Genomic DNA, 18,675 nt, shown 5'->3' with positions numbered 1-18,675 from the left:
ACACACACTGGAGCAGTCACACACACACACACACACACACACACTGGAGCAGTCATACACACACACACTGGAGCAGTCACATACACACACACACACACACACACTGGAGCAGTCACATACACACACACACACACACACACTGGAGCAGTCACATACACACACTCTAGAGCAGTCACATACACACACACACACACACACATTGGGGCAGTCACACACACACTCTGGAGCAGTCAGACACACACACACACACACACACACACACACACACTCTGGAGCAGTCACATACACACACACACACACTGGAGCAGTCACATACAAACACACACACACACACACACTGGAGCAGTGATGGTTTTCAGGTGTTTTAGTCTAATTAGTTCAATGGAAGCAAGACTACAATACCCATAATGCATTAGGTGATGACATAAAGGATGAGGACTGGATACAATGCCCCTAATGACGGAAAGAAGGCAGTCCTGCTATAGAGGTGTGGCACCAGCCTCTCTGTGGGGGTGTGGTTCCACACCTTGTCCCGCCTGGGGTTTGACATTTGATGCTGTCACAGTGAAGGTTTTCAAAGCCTGACCTGTTTTGCGTGACTTTCCACGGTAATACCACTGGCGCCCCAGGGTTGTAGCCGCAGCAAGTGTAAAACCCGGTGTCATCGAACAGAAATGGAGCAGCCCTTGCTTCCATCAAAATATCCATTCTAAATGTTTGTAGACTATGGGGGTGAGACTACCACTTACTAATGGAGAGCACAAACTTGCAGCAGGGCCTTATTTTATGTAAAATAGGATTCGGTGTCATGTTTATTACTGACGGATAATCTCTTATATATGCCTCTTATTGGGCTCTCGGCAGCATGCCTGATTTGCTGTCTTTCTTAGGCCCTGTGCGTCGCTTTCTCTCAACGTCCTGGAGGTTTGAGCAGAAATATCCTGTGGGGGCTGTGAAAGCAGATGTTTGCTGCCTCAGCAACGCTCCCCACAACATTCACAGGAACTGGACGGTCCCAAGGTAAAGGTGCGCGAGTTCATTTACGCTCGCAAACGGATGGTGAAAATGGAATCTCTTGAAAGTTCAAATTTACACAAGGACTTAAGTCGTTGTGTAAAACCTGTGGTTCTTGTGGGAATGATGGATGTTGTGTAGGAAAGAAACAAAGCAATGTAATTCCAGCCCAACGTAAATATGTGCCTTGGACCGCGTATGTGTTGGATGTTGGAAACTCAACAGGGTTTTGCGGTTTTCCATCAAACTTGTTAGTGTTTGCCGTCTCAGCCTCAAGTAATGCTCCTAGGGCGAGGGCTACACGGTGGCCGATAGGTATCCGACCGACAGCAGCCTTTGGCCCATCTCACTCCATCCAGTAACATGGACAGACACCATAGGATTGCCTCCGAGAGCTCATGTACAATGATAGCTTGTTCCTCCTTCTTAGGCGTAGGGAGACCCTATGCTTTCACTCCTACAGCTCAGTCAGCCACTGGACTGGTTACAGCTCCATACACCCCTGTCCTTGTGTGCATCTGGTGGATTGTTAACAAAAGGTGTGCTGATAACGTCACTACGATATACACTATACTAACAGCATATACTTGAACCCTCCAGCTCACACGCTGGGCTGTTATCACTTTCGAATGTGCTGGTGGCGCGGTGGGCAGCCTTTACAAATCACATAACCGAAGTCTTCTGGATCCCCAAATCTATTGTTTACAGTTTACAATGCATCAGCAGTGTTGGGGCACACATGCACGAGCTCCTTGATCTTTTTATCCCACAGATGCTGCTTAAACCGTCAGTAATTTATGCCCACCTGATCCCAGCTCTTTTCCCTGGAATGACATCCCCTCCCTCGCCTTCGGTGATTCCATGGACAGATACTAGCATGGGGACAGTGAACAATAATTGTATTCTGTTATCTTAAGCTGTCGACAGTCTGGCGAGATACATAACCTTAAGTAATTCAAAGTAAACTATACATTTTCAGGGACGTTCAATAATCAGATCAAACATATATGCCACTGTGTTAAAAGTAAATCAATACCTCCCTGACCCTGTCCAACTCAGCCTACTAGTAAACTCGATGTGACCCATCTGATCATTGGAGGCCCCGCCCCTATCTCGGGATGATGGTACCCCGACCACGGTTGATGTTTGCCGAGGACGCAGATAAAGAAGTAAGTTATGGAGAACATCACTTCCGGCAGATCCGCGCCCTCTCCCCTCCTGGGAGTGAAACATTGGACAGCTCTGTGGGAGATCGCCTTTCTCTGCTTTTAAAGGGAAACCATGAACAGGTCCGTCTGAGACTCCCAGCTACGACCCCACCTTCTTTGATCCTGGACTGAACCATGTAAACCCCCCCCCCCCCTTCCTCCCCCTCCATCCGAGACCCTGAACAGATTTTTTTATTTATTTTGTGAGACCCTGGAAAGTCCAGTATGGGCACCCCCCCTCATGCCCTCCGTTATGAGACCCTTGATAGACCCCATGCCCCCCCTTCCCGCCGAGTGAAAACCAAATCAGATCTTACAAAGCCCCATCCCACGTCCAGTCCAGACATCAAAGCCCAGTGACCCTAACAAAACAACACAGCCACATCCTAGGCATATGCAAATAAGCCCCAAAATCCTCTTCCGTTATTAACACCCCCATACTCTTTGGGGCTGTAACCAAATCTTTCACATACTCGTAGAAACAGGGGCATTTGTGATTTTAATTAATTAAAAGCATTTTCCCGTGGGAGCGGTAGTCTTAGCCTCCCACCCCCTTCCCTCCCAGTGCCACCTGTGGGAATCCGCCGGGTCGAAGGGAGGGTGCATTTTAGAATTCCTCCAGTACCCCGCCAGTGAAGAGGAACAGGCGTCCTACCTGGCGTATCGGCTCTTCTGGAAGTCCAGCCGCCTGGAGAGGAACATCTGAACCGGTCCATGGGGGTCCAGCCACGGCCCGGGTGGTCCCAGGGGCCAGCCCATCAGCACCAATAACTGGGAGACCCAGTCCTGCGGGAGGGGCCCACGGGAGCCTGGGGGGGTCTCCTCCGGCACCCGGGGAGGGGGCGCCGCGCCCGGGGGACTCGCACAACTTCACCCGATCCGGCTTTGTCTGTCACCCAGCACTGGCATGTGGGAGTCAGGCAAGGAGAAGAGGCGGGGGCGTGGGGCGGGAGGTGGCGAGGTGGAGAGAGAGCGATGGGTGCAACAGAGGAGAGGCAAGAATGGAGAAAAGAGGGCTAGACTGAGAGCGGACGGGGTGGAGATAAAGAGAGGGGGGCTAGAAGGGAGGGGAGAAGGAAAGAGGTCAAGGGAGGGAGCGTGGGAGTGAGGGGTGGACTGGTAGAGGAGGTGGAGGAGTTGGGAAGAGAGAGAAGAAAATAGAAGCGGGGATGCTGAGGACGAGAGCGCAAGGGGTGGGAAAGCGAGGGACTGAAATGAAATATGTGAAGATAGAGAAAGATGAAGGGGAGGGGGCGCCGATGGGGTGGAGGGCTGGGCCAGCCGGCGACACCTGTCCTGATTGTCAAAATATAATCCCTACGTTTTGAGAACATTTCGGCGTTTCGCCTGCCGCGACCCTGTTACATTTTTATCCTCTCGGTAAGCATGTCCCAGTGACGTTTTCTGCAAGTCCCTGAAAAATGTATTATTCCCCACAGAGTCGCTCAGTAGAGCTTTTTGCAAAAGAGGCAACCCCAAGGAAAGAAGGAGACAGACGGCGAAACGGAGATGTGATCGAGGAAGGAATAGAACTAACGCGGGAGAAGCGGAGAAGAAAAGAAAAGCTTAAGAGGACGGAGAAGAAAAGAAAAGCATATAGGAGGGTGAGGGGGTTAGAAAAAGTGTCTAGAAGCACATCGGGGAAAATCACTTATGCCCACGGATCGCATCAAGCCGCGGACCTCGGCGAGAGGGAGGGTGTGGGGGGCGGGACTTAAAAAAGACCGAGAAACGCCCCCGAATCGCGTCGTGGCGGGCTAAAGAGTGATTGACAGCCATCTCTTCCAATGGCTAGCCTCCATTTATGGAGCTAGCCAATGGAAGAGAAGGCGGGACAAAGCCCCACACTGTAGGATCATAAGATTTTGCCCTGCGCAAGCACTCCTGCGCAGTGCTACCGCCAGGGCGAAACCTAAAAAGTAAAACACTTGAAAAAGACCGTTCTTTCCGGCACTTGATACTGATGCATTGCACATTTGGGAGAGAGAGCTCAATTACCTCCGGGTCCCAATCGATTTCCTCTCTTAGAAGAAATGCCTCTGCTGCGATGAAAAACACAAAATCTTTTTGAGAAAAAGTCGCCACGGACCACGTTTCTTTCAATAATACAATAGACGGTGAATTTTCCTATATAAGAGACATCTTTTCGGCAGTCTTTCCTGCGACATTCCAAAACACTATTTTTTTAGTATCGCAATAAAAAGCAGTTTCAGGTCCTTGCCCGACTTATTCCTGTTTAGTGATCCTACAATCCATGCCCAAGAATTTTTATCCAATTGCGGCTCAGTGTTGAGTCAGATACAAATGATATGTTTAAATATATATATATTCCAAATGTAACTGCTCAAACAACTTGGAAACACCACACTCAACGTCAAGATTTAACCTTCTTTATTCGGCTCACAACAGAAAAACTGGAAATGCTTCCTCAGCGAGTCAACGCCACTTGGTGCCATACGCGTTTCGGTGAAATTCCTTGTTTACTGGCATGGCATATGTGATGAAAGGAACAGCGGGCTGTGCTTCACTCATGTCTTTTAAATTGGTCAATCCCGGCCCAATGGGCGTGTGGCAGCTGAGTACTATGGTTGTTGTAGTCCTGATAAGTATTTAAAGTTCCAAATGGTGCCGCTGTGCCTTATTCATCACCTCCTAATATTCAATCCGGCTGCTTTGTCCGCCATGCGCAGTTTGCTATTTTCTTTATGGGGCACCAAACAGGTACGTCGCTCCTTACAGTGCCTCTAGGGTCGATGCACACGGACCCACAATGCTGTGGTGGGGTAGTTTCCGTGGCCAGAGCAGGCCACTAAATATTCCAAATGTAACTGCTCACACAATTTGGATACACCACACTTATTGAAATTGGCCACATATTCAGTGTTTTTCTTGATGGATTTCTGTGGATTGATGGCCATATATTTAGTTTATTTCAAGGCCTGCCTTTTAACATGCAGAAGTCATTAAAACTGTCAAGGAGGTTTTGTAGACTGGGTTTGTGTCATTGGCAAAGAGTAATGCTGGTACTGACACCCCTCCCAGCTTCGGAGAGTCATGGTTACAACCCTGAAGAAGTTGCACAACATCATTTACAGGTTGTATGATGTTACAACGCATTCTGTTGTAACGCATACCTTTACCACGCATGCGTTACAGTGGAACGCTTTTCCCACGCATAACCTTTCCCACGAATATTCCTATACCACGCATACTTTTACAACGATTTTTGTTTAAATTCATGCATGGTAAGGGCATAGTCTTGGTAAAGGTTATTCCTCCACCACTAAACCCTTCTTACAAATACCCCTCCTCTGCCTATAACCCTTAAATCGGACCCCTGTTTTTTTTCTCCTAAATCAAATATTCCCCTTACCTCTCCACGTCGTCTCTACTCATTGTTCTTCCGTGTTGACGTCGCACGTCGTTAAGGGGAAACGGAAGCGTCTTTCCGTTCCCTCTAACGACACCTACGGCCTCCCGATTCCCTCCACATAGAAACTTTAACAGGTGTGTTATTCATTGGGGGGTAAATCCCCTCTAACCCCTGTTTTTTTCACCCCCCAAGCCCGCTTTTTTGTTTTTAGCCTTTAACACACATGCCTTTTCTACCTATTTCGTAGTAAAGGTATGCGTGGTAAAGGCTACTCGTTGTAATGCATGCGTGATTAAGTGATGCGTGGAAACGGCCGCGTTGTAGTGGCCGTTTCCCCATTTACATATAGAGAAAAGAGGGTTGGTGCCAATACGCATCCCTGCCTTACTCCTTTTTTTTATCGGAATTGCTTCCGTGAGTTTACCCTTGGGTCCCCATCTAACTTTTGCGCAATTGTCTTTGTTAAGCAGTACAATCTGTCAAAAGATAATCCGGGACTCACTGGGTTTCTAAACAGTCCCACAGGGAATTTCTAGGCATACAATCAAAAGCGGCCTTCAGATCAATAAAAGCTATGCCCAGTTGTCCTCCCTTTACATTGGTGTACTTCCAGGCTATGCATAATAATCTAAAAATCTGGTCTGTTGTGCTAGTTTTTACTCTAAACCCAGCTTGTTATTGTGAAAGAATATTATTTTACTCTAACCAATTGTTGAGCTTTTAAAGAATCTGTTTTGCATTCACATTTTGTATAGTGTCAATTAGGCTTATTGGCCTCCAATTAGCAGGATCTTGACGATTACCCTTCTTAAAAATAGGAATTATTTTGGCCCCATTCCAAGAACTTGGTATCGGTGCCCCTGTTGCCAGAGCAATTTACAAAAGGTGCCCAGACTGTTTTGTCGTGCCTTAAAAGGTTGACTGCTATCTTATCAGGGCCTGGGGCATTCCCAGGCTTGACAGATTCTATTGCTGCCACTGTATCATATTTTTTTTAAAGTAACAGGTAGTATGTAAACCATGCCATGCAATTTCCAGGGAGTTCATTCCGATGATAAAGATAATCGTTAGCTACTGGATCTACAACATCCGAGTATAAAGCTAAAAGAATAAGTGCTCCAAGTGCCCGGGTCCAAATAATGGTGCAGGCCAGAGTTACCAGTATTATTGCCTTGGGCTAGTGTATGCCAAAAACCAGCATGATCCTTCTTTTTGGCTGCTGTAATCAATTCGTTCCGAATGCGATCATCCCAATCCTTTTTTTGATTGTATTATTAATTTCTTGTACTTTGCCCTACTATCTCTTATTTTCACTGTATTATTAGATCTTATACCCTCCAACAATTGGTGCTTTGCTTCCTGGCAATCCTAAGTAAACCAAGGATTGTGGTGGAGATTTTTTTTCTTTATTGACCTTTTCAATAATACAACAAGACCACCAATTGCAAACACAGCCAGTCATTTGCTTACACAATACAGAATCATCGTTCCGATTCAGAGTAATGTGAGTTACTACTCCATATGTATACCTGAACGCTCCGACATATAATCCCAACCATGGTAGGTAGGTCTCTTAAAAAGAATGCAGCAATATCATCCATATAATATATCATAGCAGGTCAAATCGCATTTAAAGTGATACATCCAGAAAATCTGAGAAGTCTGTAATGTGATCAGACACATGTGCATAGTTGTAATATTCCAGCCTGTATGCCACTGTACCACCCCACCTCCCATGGGATTATTTCTAAGGCATCTCTTTAGCTGTTGTCTCTTGATGTTCACGAGCTCACCCAACGAATGGTTCCCATATGTCTTTAGGTCTAGATGCTGAGGGCATCAGCTCCCAGAAGGTGGTCAATTGTGAGTGGCCAAACGTTATGGCAGCTATCCAGTCTGCTTTGGATGGAACCCGCTTACTTCCCGAATATATGGCAACCCCGCCTTTTAGCAAAAAGGAGTAACAGTGCAGGCATCTTTTTTAGCTTGGCAGGAGTGTCTTTAACATACCCTAACAGACCCTGTAAAGGATTAGGCTCACCAGCCAGTCCAATTATTTGGTGAATGATATGAAATACATCAAGCCAGTATTTTCCCAACCTCGAGCAGTCCCATGCAACATGTTAAAATCCGGCTTGGGCTCTCCCTCATTTCCAGCAACTTTCATCCTCTTTGAGGCCTATATGATGCGGGTTACTAGGTGTTCTGTAAAATCTATGTAGGCATTTAAAATGGACTAACCGGAGCTTATAATTAGGGGAGAGAGCTGTGAGTTGGCTGCAACAATAAAGCCATTGTTCCTCTGTAGGCGGAGTCTGTCAATCTTCATTCCATACCTGCAGTGCCCGTGGTGTTGTCAAGGGGGCTGAATTCTGCATGTGGTTGTATATTCTGGTGATTAGTCCGCGAGGGAGAACATTTTCCAATGCGTTAAGGGTGGCGGGGCTTCCGGAAACGTGTCATGTATAGATCGAAAAGCCGCTCTAAGTTTGTGATATGCAAACATTTTAGTAAAAGGCACCTGTCGCTCCTCTGTGGCCAAAGGGGGTGGCCAGAAAGATCCTTCTGGATAAAGATCCGCAGTGGTGGAGATTTGTAATGGTAATTGAGGGCTCATGCTCTCTGGTAATTTTTCTCAAGAGCAATTTTAAGTTTTCTACCATAGTGCAATGAATATACATAATAGCGATCTTACATAGAGCAGTACTTATATAAGGCAATAAGACATCTGAGAAGGTACTTGTGAGAGACTGCCTTACCGATCCCCACGACTACGGTATCCAGACTCCTCTCCTCTGTCTCCGCAGGGACGCGATCGGGGCTTCAACCCGGAAGTCCCGCCTTCGAGAACCGGAAGCGGTTACCCGAGACCAATAAGAAAGGAGTGGAATGACCATTACGAGGAGGAAGTAGGCGGAAAGAAAAGGACACGAGAAGAAGACGCGGGACCCGGTTTCAAGGAGGAAGACGCGGGACCCGGTTTCAAGGAGGAAGACGCGGGACCCGGTTTCAAGGAGGAAGACGCGGGACCCGGTTTCAAGGAGGAAGACACGGGACCCGGTCTGCAGGGAGAAGACGCGGGACCCGACACAGAGAAGACCTGGACATCGGGAAGCGCCGAGCACGGTGAAGAAACCTGGTCCGAGGATTGGTGGTGTCCGGAGGTGGCTGGGGAGCGGCCGTGACTCAGGAGAGTTACGGCGGAGCCAGGTTAGTGCTTGTGTCCTGGGAACAGGCGGGAGAGGGTGGAAAGAGTGGGTGGGCACTGCGTACAACAGAGGAACAAGACGTATATTTGAATCCTTTGTGCCTGAATATGTATATTTGAATCCTTTGTGCCTGAATACGCCGCCTTAGCTAAACCACTGACTTTATAAACAAACTTGATTGCGCACCCGTACCTTTCCAGTCGGACCCTTGACGAACCTATGATAAAGATATCTTTTTCTGTTTCTCTTCTTACTTGCCTGGCCTTTTTTGCTTTGCCTTTAATTTTGGCTGTGGGACTATTCTCGAGACACTGACACTTCAACAAACCTAGTGCACCAAGGTGTGGGGATGAAATTACACCTCTGAAACTGTGCCATGTATCATTCTGACGGCTCCTTTACTTTCTTTGTCCTCCTATGAGCCTCCGGGGAGAACACCACGGTCAAGGACACTCCGAAGATAGGACATCTTCATCCTCGTCAGAATCAAATGAAGAAGAAACACATCCAACACCTATAACCCAACAACCTGCATCTTCAAAAACTTTTGTTAATAAACCTTCCTTTAAACCTATACTTCAGCCTCCACGCCTGTTTATCAAGCCTGCCCTCCCACAGTACTATAAATCTTTGTCATGATAGTGATTTTAGTGCTCTACGATTATTACTGCGGTTGTAATGGATTCCTGTTGATGGAATTATTCCCCTATTCACAAGTTTCAAGAAAGGTTCCCTCCAATGTTAAACAAAATGGGTAATGGTCACTATCTACTCTTGGCTCAATTCTTAGGTCTATAAAATTACTCCATATGTTAACACTGGCCAATATGTAATCGATTTTCCTCTTAGTAGTTCCTCTTTTAAAGGTATATGCACTCGAGCTGTCCGGCAGCCTACCATTGCAGGTCCTCAATCCTTGTCCAGGGGCAAGTCGAACTAATTGGATGACTGCAATTGTACAAGGGATAGGGGTACCAGCCTCCAATGGTGGGCTTCTTCTTGCCGTATTCTCCTTCTCTAGAATGGTTTCCATGCCCACTACTGGCTCAAACTTGCGATTGGGATCTCCACCTATAATTATGGATATACTAGAATCAATAGAACTCAAGAAATGATCCATTAGCTCTGTCTCTGGAGATTCTACGCTAGCTAATCTTGGTCTGTTTTAAACCTAAAGCAGATACACATCTGCTTTGTTTCGTGTTTTTATCCCAATAATATCTCGAGATGGTAATAGCAATTGGGTAATTTCTAACTTTAGGGAGATTTTGGCCCATATAACTAGGCCTCCTGATGGCCTGCCTCTAGTTGAAGGTGCTACGTTAACGCTAAATGTCCTATAGCCCAGCTTATGGGGTGGATCCAAAACCCAAGTTTCTTGTAATAGGCAAAGACCATATTGGTTCATGTACTCTTGCCAACCAGAATCTATTACCTTTTGTTTCAACCCTGCTATATTCCATGATATTAGGCGTTTCATAGCTTGCTGAGGTTCCTTAGTTGGATTGCGATTGACGCCGGTGATCCGAGACGACAGCTTTGACGGTGGTTTATTGACCACGCGGGTAAATACTACTTGTGATATTATTGTTGACATTGAAAATCGAGCCAAAGGGAAATATCCAAAATTGAAGATAGAAATTCTACACATATCAAAAAAGGTTAATACCTGCCATGGTATGAGATATACATGTTCTCCTAATGGATAATGATATGCAAATGGATTAAAAATAGCCAGGAAATCATAACTCAGGAGGATTTCGGATTTGTATCACCTAGCGTTTGGGAAATAATTTAGCCCTGAAGAAGTTCCGGTCACGGAACGAAACGCGTTGGCTGGTGTTTGTATGGACTAATACAGGAACATTGAATTCCACATATCTATCCAACAGTATTTATGATTCAGCGTCTGTATGAATGTGGCCTAACGAGTTAATACTCTCCAACGAATCATTGGACATTTAATTTTATAGCGGTGCTTTTTCATTTATAAAAAATAAAAGCTAAATGTCCTATAGCCCAGCTTATGGGGTGGATCCAAAACCCAAGTTTCTTGTAATAGGCAAAGACCATATTGGTTCATGTACTCTTGCCAACCAGAATCTATTACCTTTTGTTTCAACCCTGCTATATTCCATGATATTAGGCGTTTCATAGCTTGCTGAGGTTCCTCATTACTGTGTGGTTAACTAGTTTGTACAGCATCTAGTTCTGTAGCCTTAAGCCTTGATTCAGACAATTCTTGTCTTGTAAACATATTCACTTGTCCCTTTGGTGGCGCGTAGTGCAGTGACATGCAGCAGTCTCGTTATATAAAAACTCTAATATTAGCTTTTCTGATTTTGCCGGAGCTCATACTGTAGCAGGGTTTGAATTTTTGCAATTATCTTATTTTGCCACCTTTCTGGAGATAGTAGCGTTAAGCAATAAGGCCAGAGCTGGAATGCTCCCACAAAGTTCTACAAAAACCATATCAAAACAAGACATGCACCGATAAAACTAAAAGGTTGACCACCAATATCAGACGTATTGGTTTTTCCAGTGCTTATTTTCATGTTTTCCATTTATCTTGTTTAAACACTGGTTTTCCATTATGAATATTTTTGTGAAATACTAGCTTGTATCAACACATTCTAGTAAATGACTCTTCAAAGAAATGTAACCTAAAATTTCACAGTAGTTTAATAAAAATGTTTTTTTTCCTAATTGCATTTTGTTTGTGAACAGTTTATTTTGAAAGTATAGGCTCCTCATTCTTGCTTTCAAGCTTTTGCAGATATTTGCATGTAATTAGTGAGCATTCAGGGTGCATTGTATGTAGCCACATATTGTCAAACTTTGCAAATGGCGTGTGCACATTTTTACACTGAAACAACTGCCAGTAGTACAGTCCGAGCTTACATTTCCTGAGAGCGATCGCCCTAATAGAAAGGCTTTGTATTAATGAACTATAAATGTAAGTTCAAATAGCATTAACATATGGAAACTAATATTACCCTAATTGCAGACAATGTCTGTCCTTCCCTTATCCATAATGTGGTACTGTAAACTGGCAGCCGAAGGGTTTGTGCTGCAGGGGTTTGGGCCTACTTGCCCCTAAGACAAATAAACATGAAAACATGTTGTCCGTGACGGGGGGGGGGGGGGGGGTCGTGGTTTGGACGCCGAGGAAGATGGCGGTGTAGAGCGTCTCTCCTCCCGTGAAGTGATCCCACAACAAAGTTTGGAACACTTTACCCCAGCTGAACCCGAGATGTGAGAACCGATTTGCAAATCGGAACCCAAACGGAATGCAGTGAGCCGTTTCTCAAGAACAGGGCTGCTCGAAAACCGGCGAAATCCGATCGAGGGTCTGGACCGCCCCAGCCGTGAAGCCGGCGAGGAAACGAGCGTGGTGTGCCGCGCGGACGTCGAGGCGGACCAAATGCCCAGAGTGACAATGAAAGCCCGAGACACAATGAAGGCCTGAAGGTTTGAGGGCTTCTACTTGTTCTGGGGCCACAGTGCTGTCGGATTCCGGACGCGTGAGTACTTTGAAAATCCCGACCAGCCCGCCATGCTAGCGCTCCTGGCACCCAGCGACTTTATCAAGATGGCGGCCGCCATCTTTGCAACTGCCTAACGCGACCCTCTGACACCTCTAACACCGGCTAATAAGTTACTGGGCTATATTGCTACCACCTTGTAATGAGCAGACACTTGTGATTCTGCTCCATGGCAGATTTCAACCAGCACCGAGAGTCTGGGGACCAAACAGCGAACGAATGATGCACATGAGGTTCTGCTTTACAGTGCTTGCCCCATGACGCCACATGTACTAACGTCATAAATGATCTCCTGCAGCACCACGTGGCGCGCCCAAAATCAACGCCGAGGGTGTTTCTTTCTTTGAGGCTTCACAACTTATGACCTGGCTGATTCTGTCAACAGAGGTTATGTGTAGCCCCTCACGTGTCATTGCTCTCCACGTGTGACGCAGAAGCAAAGCGAATGTAACCTGGGGATCAAATCTCTTCAATTATCACCAGATGCTAAGTCCCACACAGCGTTTCAATATACCGGCTCGCACTTTCTTGTCTAAAAGAATGGCGTCCCAGCTCTAATCAACCTGTCCAGCCTTCAACTCGCATAACAGAGGGCGCTTTTCTATGCTTTTCTATGCTGTGGGGCTTGTTTCAAGATCTATGACTAGGCGCTTCCACCTGCAGGTGAGAGACTCACCAAGTTCTTGATGATATCACAATAAGAAGTTGTGCGTGATGACTGCAAGGGCCGGACACAGATATCGATCGAGTTTGATCTAAGTGCTTATAGCGACGACTCTCACGAGGCACCGCTCAGGGTCCAAGGTAGATATAATGGACGCCAAAGAACAAAATTCCCTGAAAAGGGTCAAATCCGACCACTCGAACCCGGGGTCACCTGTCAAAGCCAAGAAAATCACCACTGAAGGAAAAGACATGATCCCAAACAGACTTGATGAGGTTAAAGACCTGGCCAAGGCAACCAAGGAGGAAGTGGTGGCAATTCGGCAAGATATTAGGGACACTAACGCGCGTCTTGCAGAGACGGAATCCAGAATAAGCCGACTTGAAGACATTGAAGTCAAAACATGTGCGGCTTTGAAACATCTAAACATATCTTCGGACCAAACCACGGGAAGGCTGGCTGAATTGGAGGACAGAAATAGGAGAGGGAACCTACGCATTTTCGGTGTTCCGGAAGGATCAGAGGATTCACAGGGCTCCTGTGTTCAATTTTTGGAATCGTGGTTTGCTCAGGCTACAAATTTGACCTTTGTCAATCCTCTAGAGTTTGATAGAGCACATAGAGTACCGGGAAGGATTACTAAGACGCAAAAAGGCCCCAGACCCATCGTTTGTAAGCCATTACGATATCAGCACGTGGAACAAATCCTCGCCTTTGTTCGGAAGCACAACCACATTCTATGGAAGGACGCCAAGATCTACATATCTCAAGACTATAGCAAGGACACAGTGGAAGTGAGGAAAGCATTTCTGGCCCTGCGCCCACAACTAAAATCAAGGGGCTTTCAATTTGGCTTTGTGGGTCCGGCAAAGTATAGAGTGATTGTTCGTGGGTCTCCTCACATTTTTTCGGATCCCATGAAACTTAAACGTATGTTAAATGATTTGGTGGAGCGCGACATGGATACCAATAATCCCGACAATATGGCGGCCTCGGCCTCTGGATACAAATGAACATTTTTGGAATATGTTACCTATGATTCGACCCTATTGTTCGCACTGATTCATCATATCTATGGGTCTGTGGCTCTGGTGGCTGCGCGACCAAGGTCCTGTATTCGAGAGCCTCACCTAGCGCACTTAGTGCCCTAGCGCACTGCTCTGGGTCAAAATTTCAGCAAACCATTGTGCTCTTGACTCCTTGATGTCGCTTCTGTTTGTAATACACACTTGTGTGTGCGCCTAATTGGCCTCTTGTTTCATTGTTTCAGATTACTGTACTGCTCTATTGCTATGACCGGTTACTAGGTGGTCTAAAATGTGTGGCATTGTCGCCTTTTCTCAAGTGTTAAAATTGTTGGCGTAGGGTGCAACTGTTGATTGTAAGTCGCTCTTGCTTATACATCTTTACCTTTTAGATTTTAGGAAACCCCAGACCAGCAAATCTGGCTACATAGTTGATCCACGATGGCTTCCTTTTGGTTTTCAGTCGCAAGATTGTCTCATTCACTGTTCAATATGTTCAATATGTAAGAATTGGTTAGAATAGCCGGAACTGAGGTTCCATAATTGAGTTATACTGCTCATGGTTCTAACAGGCATAGTATAAAGTTCAATCCTTCAGAAGGTTGTTCCAATGTTTACGCAATATTAACATTGACGGGAGGGAATACTGCGGTTTTCCTCAAGTCACCATGCTTACTACTTGCGGTAGGGGTGGGTGGGGTGGGGGGAATGGGGGGATTGGGGGGGGTATGTGTTGTATGCTCTGGTCCTTATTTTTCCTTTCGTTTTCTTGCTTATTCTTTGTTTTGATAAGATGTGTCGCTTGTATTCCATCCTTTCATGCTTTCATGTTTGCTTGAGGTCCTAGTCAGCCAATTGCCACGCACAACGATAAGGGGGACACCCTCCACTTTGTGCTGCATGGAGCATATCTCTTAGAGGCTTATGATACTCTTATAATGTCCATAATAGTTTGAAATGGTACATCCTACACTTAGATAGATTAAAAATCTTATCCCTGAATGTAAAAGGTTTAAATCAACCCATAAAGAGACAGAAGATATTGGACTATGTACGCAGACAAAAAGGCGATATTGTGCTACTACAGGAAACCAAACTAGACACGAAACAATTTTACATGTTACGGAACAAGTTCTATTCTGAGGTGGTGGGTTCAGAGGCGATGGGTAAAAAGAACGGAGTGTTGATACTAATTGCGAAAAAATCTAAGGTGGAATTATTGTCTTCATCAGCTGATGAGAAAGGTAGATGGGTTACTGCCAAACTTGCCAGAGATAACACAGAATTTTATGTCACCAATGTCTATGCCCCTAATACTAGTGATCTAAACTTTTGGGAGGGACTAGTGAAACAGGTCGAGACTATCCCTGACTCGGCTGTACACTTATTGGCCGGAGATTTCAATCTCCCGTTTGACCCAGCCCTGGATAGAGATTCTCGGTGTACTTTCAAGCCAAACAAATCACATAATGCATTTCTTAATTTGTGCCGTCGTTTTCATTTGGTTGATACATGGAGAATACAAAATCCCACGGATAGGGACTACACGTTCTATTCCTCCCCACATGATTCATATTCGCGTATTGACTACATCTTTATTACGCAGAATGGGGTCTCAAGGATAAAGGATACATCTATTGAACCGAGGGTTCTATCGGACCACTCATGTATCTCCCTTTCCATCAGCAACATTAAACCCTCCCCAAGACAAACATCGTGGAGACTAAATGAGGAGATCCTAACTAAAGACCAACATCGGATTGATATACAATCAGCCATCCGTTCCTATCTAGAGTAAGGAAGGGGACACTTCAGATCTTGTACGTTGGGAGGCCTTGAAAAGCACGCTAAGGGCGGTTTGTATAAAGATTCGTTCTGCAATGAATAGAGAGACCAACACTAAATTGGAAACCCTAGAACGTGAGATATCGGATTTAGAAAACAGACACCAGATGAATAGAGATAGCGAGACACTTAACAAAATGACTAATAGGAAATATGAATACAATAAACTGGTGAGTGAGAGAGCAGGCGTATGGCTGGACAGAAGACGAAGATTTAAACTCTGCGAATCTAATAAGGCGGGCAAAAGCCTGGCCGCCTACCTAAAATTCAAGGTTCAGAGGAATTCAATCAATGTTATTAAGGACTCTGCAGGGGTAGGCCACTCAGATCGACATGAAATAACGGAAGTCTTTAAAGACTTCTATGAAACCCTATATGCCAAGAATACGGCTGTGGAAGAGGGTAAAATTCAGGACTACCTAAATGAATGTGAGTTACCAAAACTGTCATCAGAGGAACGGCGGAGTCTAAATGACTCGATCACGGTGACTGAGGTAGAGAAAGCAATCAAGGGCCTAAAGTGTGGGAAAGCTCCTGGCCCTGATGGCTTTACGGCCAAATTCTACAAAAGTTTTGCATCCGAACTGATAGATCCTCTTCTTCACCTATTCCAAGAAATTACTGACTCAGGTGAGGTGAAGGGTACCTTAGCGGAGGCAATCATAGCGGTACTCCCCAAGGACGGCAAAGACCCATCCCTGCCAAAGAATTACAGACCAATTTCATTGATTAATCTCGACTGTAAGATCCTAGCTATGATTCTCTCAGCCCGACTCCAGCGAGTCCTCCCTAACCTGATACATCCATCTCAAGCTGGATTTTTAAAACATAGACTGTCCAGCGATAACACCAGAGTATTGGCACATGTGTTGGAAAAAGCAGAACTACTTGATACCCCCACAGCGGCAATCACGTTGGATGCCGAAAAAGCCTTCGACAAGGTGGATTGGGTTTTTCTTGAAGCAGTGTTGCACAAATTCAACTTGGGTACAACATTCACGAAACTGGTAATGTCCTTGTACGCCAGCCCTACTGCAAAGGTCAGGGCAGGTGGCTCCTTTTCCTCATCTTTTTGTCTAAAGCAGGGAACGAGACAAGGATGTCCTCTCTCCCCATCCTTGTTTTTGCTAGCAATTGAGCCGTTCCTATATCATATAAGGCATAACGATGCCATTGCCGGCGTGCCATTCAATGGCTGTACTGTAAAACTAACTGCGTACGCAGACGATGTGCTCATTATGTCGGAAAAAGCTGATGAAGCTATTCCTGCGCTGATGAATACTATTGATGAATACTCTAGGGTTTCAGGCTATAAACTGAATAAGGACAAAACGGAGGTCAAACTCCTGAACAATGTCGGAAATAAAGATATACTCTGAGCCTCTGGTCTTACCTGGCAACCGCAATGCTTTAAATACTTGGGTCTGGACTTCGGGAAGGACTTAATATCAACCTTAAAAGTGAATGAGGAGCTAACCCTAAAGAAGATCTCCACTTTGTTGGACGGCTGGTCACCAAAGTTTCTCTCCTGGTGGGGTAGGCCTGAAACTCTTAAAATGATGTGCACACCACTGGTTAATTACTTAGCTAGCATGCTCCCAATGACTTTTACGGACGACTTTATCAAGAAAGTGGATAAGCTGTTTGGGGAGTTTCTGTGGCGAGGGAAAAGGGCCAGGATATCATTAAATAAGTTGCAACTAGCAAAAGAGAAAGGCGGCCTGGGCCTCCCCTCGTTCAGGAATTACCAGACGGCTTTCCTCTGCAAACAGGGTGCTCGTTGGCTGGTAGACTCCCCATGCTATGTTCCAGTGTGGCTAACTATTGAAAATTCTATCATCGCACATGCACCCCTCCCAGCCCTCCTTACCATGGATTTAACACACTTACCTCACTCCAAATATATCCTGTTAAATACTAGACGAGCCCTCCTAAGGCTTGACCAATCCCATAAAACTACCTCCGTAGTCAAAAAATCTACCTTCGTGTCGCTGTGGAGGAATCCTATGTTTAAAATAGATGGCAAACCCCTCTATTGGGATCTGTGGGCTGAAAAAGGCATTAACATGGTTAGGGACCTCTACGATGGCACACAACCCATCCCTTACTCGAAATTGCAGGCAACTTATAACTTGCCACCCATAGAATTTTACAAGTTCCTGAAACTGAAATCCACCATCTCTAAACGCACCCTTATTACCGAATCACCTTGGCTTATGACGCGCTTGCCAATTCTGATCCATGCTGGCCATTTCGTTTCTAGAGTCTATAAGCTGCTCCTTCCAATGCCCAAGAAATCTCATAAGCTAGTGGTAGGTAAATGGGAATCGGAACCTAACTCGACAGGAATAGCAACAGACTGGGATGTAATATATAATTCTGCATTGTCCAATAAGGTTTCCCCAATCCTCTGTCAGACTAAATACATGCTGTTGAACAGAGCATTCTGGACCCCCCAGAGGCTGTATAAATGCCATCTGAAGGACACGCCCAATTGCTGGAATTGCCAGTCTCCAAACGGAGAACTAGCACACATGCTTTTCGACTGCCCCTTATTACAAACATTTTGGGGAATGGTCTTTGCTTATATCCACCAAATATTTGGAATTGATCCTGTTAAGGAATTTATATATGTCATACTAGGCGCACTAGATACACAATTACCAGTCATATATGACCGACCACTACTAGATGTAATGTTGACGCTGGCATGTAAGGTCATCCTTTGTAAGTGGAAAAATTTTGCGGAGGTCAATTTTAAAATCTGGTTGGAGTGGCTCTCTTTCTTGAGA

At 45.5% G+C, this 18,675-nt stretch overlaps 1 protein-coding gene across 2 annotated transcripts in view; it reads left to right on the top strand.

Moving 5' to 3' along the window:
• The window catches only part of PIK3C2A (phosphatidylinositol-4-phosphate 3-kinase catalytic subunit type 2 alpha), a 1,158,716-nt gene that overhangs the window by 21,726 nt on the left and 1,118,315 nt on the right, over positions 1 to 18,675 (top strand). The window contains exon 2 of one of the 2 annotated variants that reach the window (XM_078681043.1): positions 8,403 to 8,805. The exons of the other annotated variant lie outside the window; for it this stretch is intronic. The gene's annotated coding sequence lies outside the window, so the exon portion shown is untranslated. The remainder of the gene's footprint in view (positions 1 to 8,402; positions 8,806 to 18,675) is intronic. 2 annotated transcript variants of the gene reach the window in all.

Source organism: Lissotriton helveticus, chromosome 3_1 (assembly GCF_964261635.1).
Source record: "Lissotriton helveticus chromosome 3_1, aLisHel1.1, whole genome shotgun sequence".
NCBI lineage: Eukaryota > Metazoa > Chordata > Amphibia > Caudata > Salamandridae > Lissotriton > Lissotriton helveticus.
Note: the sequence above shows the minus strand (reverse complement) of the source record. Positions and strands in the feature narration are given on the sequence as shown.